The sequence below is a fragment of the Gossypium hirsutum genome, chromosome A04 (genome assembly GCF_007990345.1).
Source record: "Gossypium hirsutum isolate 1008001.06 chromosome A04, Gossypium_hirsutum_v2.1, whole genome shotgun sequence".
In the NCBI taxonomy this organism is placed as follows: Eukaryota; Viridiplantae; Streptophyta; class Magnoliopsida; order Malvales; family Malvaceae; genus Gossypium; species Gossypium hirsutum.
Window position 1 is genome coordinate 22,306,870 of NC_053427.1, and position 14,071 is coordinate 22,320,940.

Consider the following 14,071-nt stretch of genomic DNA (forward strand, 5'->3'; position numbering starts at 1 on the left):
GCATAATTGATGTTGAGTTGACTTGTAATACTACATTAATGATTTAAATAACAATATAAATAAGATAAACTATATTATTTATCAGTGTTCAGGGGAATTGGGTCTTGAACCTTCAACGGAAGGTATTGTTCCACTCGGAGGCTTTGTGTCCCTTAAGGAGTACCTCGATTGATGTAGGTATGGCCTACAATCTTACAGAAGAGATGCCAGTATTGTTAGAAATTAATTATGAAAAGTGCGCTTGCGGGGAATCGAACCATCAACCAAGGCCTTATATGCTTACCTTAGCGTACCTGGTGAGAGCCAACTGGTATAGTTTTTACCCTTTAAGACCTTTAAGGTCTTGGGTTTGAACCCCACCGAGGCCAAAATGATAAAACATTTTCTTGGTGGACATAAGCACTCTCGTTAAATACTATGAAACCCTTTGGACTCTTGGAGTTGGGAGATAAACTTGAGGCTAAAAATCGAACATAGACACCTTAAGAACAATACCCAACTATTTGAGTTCTAAATCGATTGCTTAGAGAATGGCATTTCAAAGACTTCTCCCAATAAGAGAGCCGATTCCCCTCAACAATTAAAGATTAAAATTTGAACATTGGTTGAATATTAGCAATACTTTCATTTAAATAGTTTAAATTCTTTTTAATTTGTATAAAAAAATCCAATAATAATTTTTTGAAAAGTAAATATTATATAATCATCTCAAAAAGGACCCCTTTAAAAGTAATTTTTTTATGCAAACTCTTTAAAAATAATGTTAAATTCGTAAAAATAAAATAAGTAATGAAAAATATGTAAACACCACATTCTTTCCCTCTTTTCTTGATTTAATTTTTTCCCTTTCTGGTTTTGTGGTTCATTTGCTTGGCTTTGTGATGGTAAATAGAGAGAGAAAGCGGGGGAGGAAGGGGCACTGAGGCATGGGCTTTTACAAAGCACAATATCTCTCTAGGACCAAAGCTGCAGGGTTGACCATCCATGCTATTAGTTGGTGTTAATTGATTCCTTTATAGCTGCGAAAGTTAATAAAGACAAAGGGTCCTCTACATACAATAATAAAACGTTAACCAGATTTATGGATAACATAATTCTAATCATCTCCTCTGCCTACATATATAGCTGCTATTACCTTTTTTTTACGTACTAATTTAAGCATGTATATTATTATTTAAGTCTCATAATTAAGTTAGTATTACGAGTTAATTAAATATCAATTTAGTATATAAATATTTTATTAGTTTTTAAAATAAAAATTAAAATATACTTGAAAAATATAATTATTTTAATTAGAGAAGGACATTTTTCTAATTGAATAACATTTTTGTAATTTTTTAAATCGAGTTTATGCTCGATTAGCTTGTGACACTAATTCAATTAGAAAAATTACCAAAATAGCCTGATTGACTCATGACACTAATTCAATTATAAAAATTATGAAAATATCTTATTATAAGTTTTGGCCATATCTACTTTTATGATCCAATATCTAGAATTACCTATAGCCCTTCCCCAACATATAAATAGGAGGATAATACGCTTCAGCGCACTCGAACACATGTCCTCCTGCATTGACAATAATGCCCATACCAATCAAGCTAATACTCAATCGGCATATTTATAGGGGAGTGCAAAATTCGGGTAAAACCGAAAAAATTTTGTTGACCGACCGAATTCGGTTAATTGGTCGATTAACCGAATTAATTCCATTGGGGTCGGTTAATAATTTTTTGAGTTTTAAGTTAATGGTTAATTTGGTTCGAAACCGGTCAGTTAACCGAATTTTTCGGTTTAACCAAAAAAATTAACAAATAAAATTATAATATATAAACAGCCTACTATTCACTTAAACCTAATCCAACAGAAACCCAAATACCCAATCTAATATATATTAACCCAAGTACCCAACCCAACCCAATCATAAAAATTACAAATAATTTAATAAATAAAAATAAAAATCTAATACTAAAAATAAAAATAAAAAACATATAATTTTATACAAATAATTCGGTTAATCCAGTTAATTCGGTTAATTTGATTAATTCGGGTAATTCAGGTAATTCGGTTAATTTTATACTTATTTTAACCAAAAAATAAAAAATATATAATTTTCAGTTAATTTGGTTAACCGAAAGAATTAATCGAAAAAATTCGGTTTGGTTAATTTTCTTAAAAAAATTCAGTTTGGTTAATTTTTTGAAAAAATTTCGGTTCGGTTAATCATTAAAAATTTTGAAGGGTCGGTTAATTTGGTTAATGTTATTTCGGGTCGGTTAACCGACTGCACACCCCTACATTTTTATATGAAACTTTAATAAGCATATTTGTTATATATTTGTATATCTATATAAAGTGGTTGACTGAGATGGTGTCACGAGTCAACTAGATACCAACTCAACTGTAAAATTACTAAAATACTCTTACTTTAAATGTTAATTGATATCATTATAATGTATTTTCATCTTGTCACACTTTTATATAATCTTCAAATAAGACAATTGAAAAATATTATTTGGGAATCAAACACAAGACCAACAAATTCATATTAAACACCCTTACTATTGCACTAATAGTAATTTGTTAACATATTTTAATATATATAGTTGTTTAATATAAAATATTTTCGTTCACCCACGATAAAATCTAGTATTAATAATGTTGTTGATTCAGTTAATGTCATAAATTAGACACCAACTCAGGATTGATGACAGCACCATGGTAAACAATTATATTCATTTAAGGTTTCTTTGGACAATATAAAGTGATTGAATGAAAGTGTAATTACTAGGGTAGTAGTTACACTCTCTTGTAATTACAAAGAATTGTAATTTCTTATACAAGTTTGGTTGATAGAGTGTAATTACATTGTAATCTCTTATGTCATGTTTGGCAGTACAAATTGTAATTACATAATTAAATAATTTATATTTAAAAAATATTAATTACTATAAAAATTATTAGTAGGATAAAAATAAGGGTAAACCATACAAACGGTCACCCAACTTTAAAAACTTTTAATTTAGGCACTAACATTTGAATTCGTTCCTATTTTGGTCACCTACTGTTAAATTGATAACAGAAAGCCTTTTTTCTAATTGGTATAATAACACATTTAGTCCTCAATACTTATTCTATCAATTTGATCCTAATTTTAAATAATTCAATAAATTTAACCATTCACATTTACAAATTCTATTAATTTGATCTTCAAACTTCCAAACCAAAGCTTTTAGCTTCTAAAAAAGAGTCATTCCATATCTATTAATTGTTTTACTAATGATTAAAATTGTCACACTTCAAAAGGTTAAGTTTAAGTTGGAATAGTGACTTTGGGTACAAATTGAACGAACTCTAACACAAAAATGAGGGAGTTGTGGATTGCTTGTGAAAAGATTGGATTTCCACCTTGGTTTTGTTTAGGGGTGAGTGAAATCTGATTCAATTTAAAAAATTCGATAAAAAAATTCAAATTTTGAATTAAATAGTTTAAGTTATTTGAGTTAATCGAGTTATTCGGATCAACTCGAATAAAAATCAAAATTTTCGGTTTAACTTGACTATGAATTACACAATTCAAGTTATCCAAAAATCCGAATAAGAAAAGGCAAAACTATGTCGTTTTGGGACATGTTGACCTTTTCTAAAGTTAAAAGTCAAAACCATTAAGTTAAATGGCAAAACTACTCGTTTTGATAAATGTTTACCCATTAAGTTAAAAGGCAAAACCATTATATTTTTTTGTAGTTAAATAATTTTGTACTTCATCTACTAGTTAAATAATCGGTCCATGTAAAAGAAACATTAAGTATGAAAAATAGGATTTTTTAACTCAACTCGACTCAAAATTTTTTGACTCAATTCGACTAAAAAAATTCAAATTGAGTTCGATTGCTAAAATAAGATTCGTCAATTCGACTAACTCAAAATATTTTGACTCGATTCGACTCGATTCGATCAAATACTCACCCCTAGTTCTATTACATTTGAACTAGAAATATCTTAGTTGGAGACATGATGATTAGGGACATCTACACTTGGCTGTTTAATTGAGATCGATGAAGGAAGTGCAGGAGTATTATTTAATGGAGAGACGTTATTCTCTAATGTGGTTCTTTTTTTTTGTTCTTTCTCCATCTTCTTCACTGGTTTGGTTGGAAGAGAGAGAGATTAAAGAGTGGTCTGCATGGAGGAAACAACTTAAAAGTTGTGCATAAGTAACTGATATCCAAATTGAAAATTGAATCAGTGCCAGTTGTATACGAGTATGCAGATGTATTTTAGGAGGAATTGCTAGGTTTGCCTCCAATTAGAGAAGTTGAATTCGGTATTGAGCTAATGCCAGGGACAACACCTATCTTAATTGCTCCGTATAGGATGGCCATAACTGAGCTAAAAGAATTGAAGTCACAGTTAGAAGAGTTGACTGACAAAGGTTTTGCTAGACCAAGCTTTTCGCCATGGGTTGCTCCCGTATTATTCGTGAAAAAGAAGGATGGTTCCATGAGATTATGCATTAACTACTGGCAACTTAATATGGTGACAATAAAAAATAAGTATCCTCTACCAAGGATTGATGACTTGTTTGATTAGCTAAAAGGAGCGACATGGTTCTCTAAGATAGATTTGAGATCCGGATATTACCAATTAAGAGTTAAGGAGTTAGATGTGCCTAAGACTGCCTTTAGAACAAGGTATGACCACTACGAGTTTCTTGTTATGCCATTTAGGTTAATGAATGCTCCTTCCGTGTTTATGGATTTAATGAACCGAATCTTTCGACCATATTTGGATAAGTTCATTGTGGTGTTCATCGATGACATTCTGATTTATTCTAAAGATGAGGCAGAACATGTCGAGCACTTGAGAACAGTGTTACAGACTTTGAAGGATAAACAGTTATATGCCAAGTTTAGTAAAAGTGAGTTTTGGTTTTGAGAGGTCAGATTTTTAGGCCACATTATTTTAGGGGATGGTATATGAGTTGATCCCTGTAAGATTTCTACTATTGTTGAGTGGAAGCCGACAAGGAATGTAACTGAAGTTAGGAGCTTTTTGGGTTTGTTAGGATACTACAGATGGTTTGTGAAAGGATCCTCCATGATAGCCACTCCTATGACGAGATTACTTAAAAAATATGTCAAGTTTGAATGGTCAGAAAAATGTCAGCAGAGGTTTGAGAAGTTGAAAATGTTATTGACCGAGGCACCAGTGTTAGTGCAACCGAAATGAGGGAAAGAGTTTGTGATATACAGTGATGCGTCCTTGAGTGGACTAGGTTGTGTGCTTATGCAAGAAGGAAAGGTAGTAGCTTATGCTTCGAGGCAACTAAAGCCCCATGAGAAAAACTATCCTACACACGATCTAGAATTTGCCGCCATTGTATTTGCTTTGAATATTTTGCGACGTTAACTATTCGGGGAGAAATGTCGTATCTATTCAGACCATAAAAGTCTTAAATATCTGATGACCCAAAAAGACTTGAATTTGAGGAAACAAAGATGGTTGGAATTGTTAATAGACTATGAACTTGTGATTGATTATCACCCCGGTAAGGCAAACGTGGTTGTCGATGCCTTGAACAGAAAGTCTTTATTTGCTTTGAGGGCTATGAAGGCACAGCTAACCCTATCTCATGATGGTGCAATTCCAGTAGAGTTAAGAGCTAGACTGACTTTTCTTCAACAGATTTGTGATGCTCAGGAAGCTGATAAAGAGTTACAAGCTAAGAAAGCTCAGTGTGAGTTGGGTAGTGAATCGGATTTCCATATAGATTCTGATGGTTGTCTGAGGTTCCGTGGAAGGATTTGTGTCCCAAAAAATGCTGAGTTGATTCGGAATATTTTGCATGAGGCTCATAACGGAGGTATGTCAATTCACCCAGGTAGCACAAAAATGTACAATGATTTATAGAAAATGTATTGGTGGAATGGCACGAAAAGAGATATGTTTGAGATTGCATCGAGGTGCTTGATTTGTCAGCAAGTAAAGGACGAACACCAAGTACCTTCAAGTTTACTTCAGCCTATTTTAGTTCTCGAATGGAAATAGGACAGAATTACTGTGGACTTTGTGACAGGCTTGCCGTTGACACCAAGAAAAAAAGATGCCATATGGGTTGTGATTGATAGATTGACTAAATTGGCTCATTTTATATTAGTACGCGTTGATTATTCACTTGATAAGTTAGCCGAATTGTATATTTTCGAGATTGTGAGACTTTATAGAGTACCTTTATCGATTATTTTAGATAGAGATCCGAGGTTCACTTCGCAGCTTTGGAAGAAATTACAAGAAGCTTTGGGTACAAAGCTGAATTTTAGTACCGCTTTTCATCCACAGACTGATGGACAATTCGAGAGAGTAATACAGGCACTTGAAGATATGCTCAGATGCTGTGTTCTTGAATTCCAAGGTAGTTGGGAAAAGTACTTACCTTTGGTTGAATTTGCCTACAACAATAGTTATCAGTCGAGCTTGAAAATGGTCTCTTATAAGGCATTGTATGGACGTAAATGTAGTACACCGTTGTATTGGACTGAGCTTAAGGAGAATAAGATTCATGGAATCGATTTAGTTAAGGAACGAAGAAAATGTGAAAGTAATTCGTGATTGTTTGAAAGTGACATCGGATAGACAAAAGTCGTATACAGATTTAAAAAGGAAAGAGATTGAGTATCAAATCGGTGATAAAGTATTCTTGAAAGTATCTCCATGGAAGAAGGTTTTGAGATTCGGTAGAAAAGACAAGTTGAGTCCTCGTTTTATAAGACCGTATGAGATTACTGAAAAGATAGGGCCTGTTGCTTATCGACTGGATTTGCCAACTAAGTTAGAAAAGATTCACGATGTGTTTCATATGTCCATGTCGCGATGATATAGATTGAATCTCTCACATGTGATTGTACCGACACAGGTTGAAATCAGACCAGATATGACTTATGGTGAGGAACCTATTAAGATCTTGGCTTGGGAAGTCAAGCAATTGAGAAACAAAAATGTTGCTCTTTTGAAAGTTTTATGGCAAATACATGGGGTTGAAGAAGCTACATGGGAGCCCGAGGAGGCTATGAGGAAACAATACCCAAACCTTTTTAACGGTAAGATTTTCGGGAACGAAAATCCCGAAAGGGGGGAGAGTTGTAACATCCTTAATTAGGGCCTAGTCGGAACAATGGTTTCGAGACCACAAATCCGAGATAGAAATAATAATTATATGATTCATATGAGGTCTATGATATGAATGCATTCCCATGTGAAAGTTTGATTGTAACACCCATAACCCGTATCCATCGCTGGACTAGGGTTAGAGGCATTACCGGACAATCGGAAACAATTTACAAACAATTCACATATATTATCCACCATCATAACCAAACATGATCATAATGTCCCTTATATAGGTCATTGAGACCTTAAACATGTATTAGAAAAGGGGTCGGGACTAAACCGAGCACATACAAAATTTGTCGAAACTAAAACATTTTTCAAAGTTGTACAATCCACATGCCCGTGTGAACAAGCCATGTGCCTCACACGGCTTTAGACACACCCTGTGACAGCCCTAATTCGACCCTAGTCGGAATGTGGTTTCGGGATCACAAAACCGAGTCATAAAATTTAGTTAAAATTTTATTTGCATATCTTATATGTGTGATAGTACTTGTATAAAAATTTGATGTTTTAATTTTATATTAGGAATGTGAATTTTGCTTGAAAGGATCTAGTTGAGAGACTTAGAAAATTATGATAGGTAAATAAGTAAGGACCAAATAGTATTAAAATAGGAAAGTTTGGGTTTGCATGTCAAAGTGCCCAATTCTTGATAAGTGGCCGGCCAAGCATGGTTCCATTCCTCCAAGTTTATGTTGTTTATTATTTAATATTGGTAAGTAAATTAGAATAAATAAAAGAAAGGAATTAAAAAGGAAAAAGATGAATAAAATAAGGGAGGAAGAAGGAGTGTTCATCCTTTTCCTTATTACAATTGCCGTACCTAAAGAAAGAAAAAGAAGAAATTGAAGTTAAGGCATTTGGTCACCTTTAAGCTGATTAAGAAGCTCTTGAATATTCGGTGCCTAGGGGAAAAGTTTCTAAGAAGTTTGGCCATGCATGTAACTAGATTGAGGTATGTTTGATATTATTCTTTGAGATTCATGTATATTTTAAGTTGTAAGTTTGAAATCTACCTAGCCATGGTTCAAATTTTGTTAATTGATGGAGATGATATTCGGCCATGAATGTTACATTCTTGGTTGGTATTTTGATGTCTTTGGCGATGAGGTATGAAGATGGTTGATTTTGAGTGTTTAATAAAAAGGATACATGAATTATTGTTAAATAATGGTCGAATGTAGCATGATTAAAGATGTGAATAAATTGAAGTTAAGGAGGTTGTCAATGAAAAATATGAGTTGGATGAGTTTTAAAGAATAAAAATTTAGGTGACTAGAGGTCAAGGACATTCGGTCAAAGGCTTGTGTGCTAGCAAAATCGGCCTAAATGTCGTTTTGATGTGTTGAATTGAGTAAGCTAGATGTTGGAACACATAAGGATTCGGCCTTCTAAAACAATAGAGATAAGTGTATGAAAGGCTAAGTTTAAGTAGTAAGGCCGAATAGGTTGTAGATAAGGCACTTGTGAGTTCTTGGCCAAGCAATTGACAAATTAAATTAGAGTTCTTGTGACGTATAATGTCAAGTCTAACTTGGTATATTTGGCCACCTAATTAAGTACATCGGTGGTGTTGAATGTAATCTTACACATTCGGCCATATGGGGTAAAAATGGGTCGAGTGTTCATGAGATGAAATTAGGTGTTTAAATGATGTTATAGTTGACATTGTGCATATATACATGCATTCGGCCATCTAATTGAGTATGAAGGTGGTGTTAAATCTAATTGTGATGCCCATTCCGAAGTATATATATATACATATATATATACATAAGTATGCCCATTCGTGATGTTACCTTTAATTATGTGTATAATCGACTAAATGGGTAATTAGTGAGGATGGTTGCCGAATATACAGACATACATATGCATGTGTAATTGAATTATGAATGTTTAGCATGATGGTTAAACTAGTTGATTTATTGATTAAGCTCAAGGAGTTAAAGGAGGAGAATCAAGCAAAGGCAAAGAAAAGATCATCGAGTAGCCGAGTTGGAACCGTCTTACCCAACACAAAGTAAGTCATTAAGCATATAGTTTGTATTAATTTAAATGGTCATAACGTCTATGTAATGATGCTGAATGGAAGGATAAATATATATATATACATGTATGCATGTGGTGATGAAAGTGTTGAATGAAAAGAAAAGAGGTGAGATGTATTGAGTTGTTGATCTCGGCACTAAGTGTGCGGGTATAAACATTTATGATCATGAGATTGGCACTAAGTGTGCGGGTTTAAATTGTACAGCACTAAGTGTGCGAGTTTGATTATATAGCACTAAGTGTGCGAGTTGATTATATGGCACTGAGTGTGCGGACTTAATATATACTTTTGAATCACTATGGACACTAAGTGTGCGACATTATTAAGTTGATCACGGACAGCGGATCGGGTAAGTACCTTGAGTTCATGGCTAATAGGCGCTATGTTTATATTTGGAGTTGAGCTTGGTAAGTTTGAACCTATGTGACAATTATAATTGAAGTCACGTACATAAGATTTATCATGGAATAGGTGAAAGGTCGTTTAGTTGTATGATTGTAACGAAAATACAATGATGTATGAAAATGCCTCAAATATCCTATTGATTAGTATATGGAATGTGAATGCATGACTTGGTATGAGATTGAACCGATAGGTCTAAGGAACTATGGTATGGTTCGGTATGGATGGAGTAACTAGCCTCGTTCCATTTTATTTCCTCTTGTGATAATGTTATTAATGGATGGTAGTGCATTGCTTATGACTTACTGAGTTATATACTCACTCGGTGTTTCCTTGTCACCTATTTTAGGTTTCTTGGACTCGTCTCTTTTTGCGTGATCGGGCCGTCATCGAAGTCATCACATCGGCTAGCAACTTTTGGTATCTTCTTTTTACTCGGTCTAGGAGAACATTTCGGCATGTATAGGCTAATATGTTTTGTTGAAATTTGGTATGTAAACTTTTAGCCATGCGAAAAAGGCATAAATGTTCGGTTGGATTTGGTTCTATAATGTTAGGTCGTAAGTCTTGGAAATTCGATTTTTATGCCATATGTCATGGTTGATTATTTTTGGTGTCAAAATTCATGATATGGCAATAGTGTAGTAGGGAGATGTTTGACAATGATTAGCCCTTGGCATGGCTAGTCCTGATCATAATTTGTGATATGTATGATGAATTACTAGTTAGATCAAGGAGAAATCACGAAATAGGCATAGTTGCTTTAGTAACAGATGCTGGCAGCAGCAGTGACGTGATATTGAAAAATCACTAAAAATAGTAGGAGTGGAATTAATTAATGAATAAATTATGTAATCGAAGCTCGACGATTCTATTTTCATATAGAAGAAACGAAATGACTATATGAGCTGTATGTTAGGAGATGATTAAACTCTTGTGAAACCGGACCAGAGCGATTTCGGGATTCCCTGTTCCGACTTTGGAAATTCATTATAAATTAACCAGAGATAATTAGAAGTCATGCCATATGTGCATAGATTCCCCTTCGAGTCTAGTTTCTATAGAAACAAACGACATTAGTAATGAAGCCCTGTACAGGGAGATATCCAAGTCGTAATGCGCAAAGGTCAGTGTAGTCGATCCCTGTAACATGGGAGACTTTGACTAATAAACTGTACTAATTGGCCCAACCAAAAATTCTAGAAAGAAATATGTAGATGGGCATATGAGTCTAGTTTCAGGGAAAATTTACGGAACTGGATTTCGAGTTTCAGAACTCAAGATATGATTTTTAAAGCGACTAGTACGCAGATTGGCAGCTTGTCTGGGAAATTTTTTTAAGTGGTTTGAAGTCTGTTAACACCTCGTGTTCGACTCCGGCGACGGCCTCGGGTTCGCGGTGTTACATTTGATTGGTATCAGAGCTATGGTTTATTCGGTTCTAGGACTACCATAGCACGTATGAGCCTAGCTGTACATGCCTTAATGTTAATGTTTAAATGTGTGATGACTTCTGACGGTTAAAATTTTTGTTTTGATTAGTAAATGGATCCCGGTGTAGAGAGAACCTTGGCGGATGACGTTGAAAGTGTAGCGGCTGCTCCTGCACAAGGGACGCCGCCTGTTGAACCTCAGTCATCTGCGAATAATCAAGGTGAGGGGGCTAAACAAGCCTTCTTTACCATGATGAATGAGTGGGTCACGCAATATGCCCGAACCAATCCGGCTGTCCAACAATTCCCTAATTTGAATAATCCACCCCAAGAGCCCGTAATGCCATCAGTTACTGATCCTGTGAGGCTGAGTAAGCCACCTGTAGACTTGATTAGGAAGCGCGGGGCTGAGGAGTTCAGGGCCATAGTTACTGATGATGCTGAAAGGGCCGAGTTCTGGCTTGATAACACCATTCGGGTGTTTGATGAACTGTCATGCACGCCCGATGAATGTCTAAAGTGTGCTATATCCTTGTTGCAGGACTCAGCCTACTATTGGTGGAGGACCCTGATTTCCATAGTCCCAAACGAACGAGTTACTTGGGACTTCTTTCAAACGGAATTTCGAAAGAAATATATTAGTCAACAGTTCATTGACCAAAAGCGTAAGGAATTCTTGGAACTCAAGCAAGGCCGTATAACAGTATCTGAATACGAACATGAATTCGTAAGACTCAGTAGGTATGCCTGGGAGTGTGTAGCTGATGAGGTTGCTATGTGCAAAAGATTCGAAGAAGGGTTGAATGAAGATTTAAAGCTACTAGTGGGTATTTTGGAGATAAAAGAATTCGTGACACTAGTCGAACGAGCCTGCAAGGCGGAAGAACTTGGAAAGGAGAAGAAGAAGGCTGAATTTGAAGCTAGAGACTATCGTAAAAGATCGACAGGTAAAGCTCCATTCTCAGCTGTAAAGAAGTTCAGGGAGGACACTAATAAGTCGAGGACGACTGCGGGAATTTCCATCAGAGCACGACCACCGACGGACTCCCGAGCTACTTCGGTAGCTAGTGTGGGCAATAATCGTCAAGAGAAACCTGAATGTCCCCAATGCGGAAGACGACACCTGGGTGAATGTTGGGGTACGTCTACTAACAGGGCCTGTTACGGATGCGGTTCGAAGGACCACTTCATTAGAGATTGCACGGAGCTTGATGAGAAGAATAAGATTCAAGGTGCAAGACCTAGTGGAGTGACAACTAGAGGTAGACCACCGAGAATTTTAGGAGGTAGGGGTGGTAGTCAGAGAGGGGCCTCTGATACGGCTGTTCGAGCCGAGAACCGTACTCCTGCTAGAGCATATGCCATTCGCGCATGAGAGGAGGCATCCTCCCCTGACGTCATCACTGGTACCTTCACTCTCTTTGATACTAATGTGATTGCATTGATTGACCCTGGCTCTACTCATTCATATGTATGTGAAACCTTAGCATCCAGTAAGACTCTACCTGTTGAGTCTACTGAGTTCGTAATTCGAGTGTCAAACCCTTTGGGTCAATACGTACTTATTGATAAAGTGTGTAAGAGATGCCCTCTAATAATTCGAGAATCTTGTTTTCCGACCGATTTGATGCTTTTGCCGTTTGACGAATTTGATGTTATTCTTGGTATGGATTGGTTGACCGTACATGATGCAGTGGTGAACTGCAAAAGAAAAACCATCGATTTGAGGTGCGCAAATAACGAGATAATCCGAGTTGAGTCTACGGATTTAAGGGGGTTGCCAGCTGTAATATCAGCAATGTTGGCCCAGAAATATGTAAGAAAAGGGTGCGAAGCATACCTTTCGTATGTACTTGATGACAAAGAATTAGAAAAGAAACCCGAATCTGTACCGGTGGTTTGTGAATACCCGGATGTTTTTCCTGAAGAATTACCGGGTTTACCATCTGTTCGGGAGGTAGAGTTTGGTATTGAGCTTGTACCTGGAACTACGCCAATTTCGATAGCTCCGTATCGTATGGCACCAACCGAGTTAAAGGAATTGAAAGCTCAATTGCAAGAGTTGACGGATAGAGGTTTCGCTCGACCAAGTTTCTCACCTTGGGGTGCACCAGTATTGTTCGTGAAAAAGAAGGACGGAACCATGAGGTTGTGCATTGACTATCGTCAACTGAATAAAGTGACGATAAAGAATAAATATCCATTACCGCGTATTGATGATTTGTTTGATCAACTAAAGGGAGCCTCAGTGTTTTCAAAGATAGATTTGAGATCGGGTTATTATCAGTTGCGGATTCGAGATTCAGACGTACCCAAAACTGCTTTCAGAACGAGGTACGGTCACTACGAGTTCTTAGTGATGCCGTTCGGGCTCACTAATGCCCCTGCGGTATTTATGGATTTGATGAATCGGATCTTCAGACAGTATTTGGACCGGTTCGTAGTTGTGTTCATTGATGACATCTTAGTCTATTCAGGAGATGAGACCGAACATGCTGAGCACCTGATATTAGTGTTGCAAATTTTGTGGGATAAGAAGTTATATGCTAAGTTCAGTAAGTGTGAGTTCTGGTTAAGAGAGGTTACCTTCTTGGGTCATGTGGTATCCGCATCGGGTATTCGAGTTGACCCGAGCAAAATTTCAGCCATACTTAACTGGAAGCCTCCAAGAAATATTACCGAAGTTCGGAGCTTCCTGGGGCTCGCCGGTTATTACCGACGATTTGTAAAAGGTTTCTCGATGATAGCTGCACCGTTGACGAAACAACTCCAAAAAGATGTTGAGTTTGAGTGGACAGAGAACTGTCAGAAGAGTCGATCGACTAAAGACCTGTTTAACCGAAGCTCCAGTGCTAGTACAACCGGAGTCCGGCAAAGAGTTTGTCATTTATAGTGATGCATCCTTACTTGGGCTAGGTTGTGTGTTGATGCAAGAAGGTCTAGTTGTGGCTTACGCGTCGAGACAATTAAAGCCGAATGAGAGAAACTATCCGACCCATGATCTTGAATTGGC